General features: G+C 38.8%; 1 protein-coding gene across 1 annotated transcript in view; it reads left to right on the top strand.

The window, feature by feature from the left end:
- Nucleotides 1–451, top strand: part of NPHP1 (nephronophthisis 1 (juvenile)) — a 119,604-nt gene that overhangs the window by 44,335 nt on the left and 74,818 nt on the right. The gene's annotated exons all lie outside the window — the stretch shown is intronic.

Raw genomic sequence — 451 nt, 5'->3', positions numbered from 1 at the left:
ACCTTCTAAGAATCAAATCCCTATGCACATCCAAAAACTTCTCCAATAGAGTAAAAAGGGAAGCCACAGACTGGGAAAAAACATTTGGTAATGACGTGTCAGATAAGGGAATTTATAAAATACTTGAACACCACAATAAGATAAAGGTAAATAATCCAAGAGAAAAATGGGCACAGGATATGAACAGACACTTCACCAAAGAAGACATTCAGATGGCCAGCAAGCACATGAAGAAATGTTCAATGTGCCTAGCTCTAAGAGAGATGCAAATCAAAACAACTATGAGATCTCACCCCAGTAAGAATAGCAAAATAGAACAGCAAACAACAAATGGTGGCGACGATGTGGAGAAACTGGAACTCTTATTCACTGTTGGTGGGAATGTAAGATGGTGCAACCATTGTGGAAGGCGGTGTGGCTTTTTCTCAAAAAATTGCAAATAGAGATACCA

This window comes from Elephantulus edwardii, unplaced genomic scaffold (genome assembly GCF_000299155.1).
Source record: "Elephantulus edwardii isolate Elephantulus edwardi_28Jun2011 unplaced genomic scaffold, EleEdw1.0 scaffold00241, whole genome shotgun sequence".
Classification (NCBI taxonomy): Eukaryota; Metazoa; Chordata; class Mammalia; order Macroscelidea; family Macroscelididae; genus Elephantulus; species Elephantulus edwardii.
This window is presented reverse-complemented; position numbering and strand designations above follow the sequence as displayed.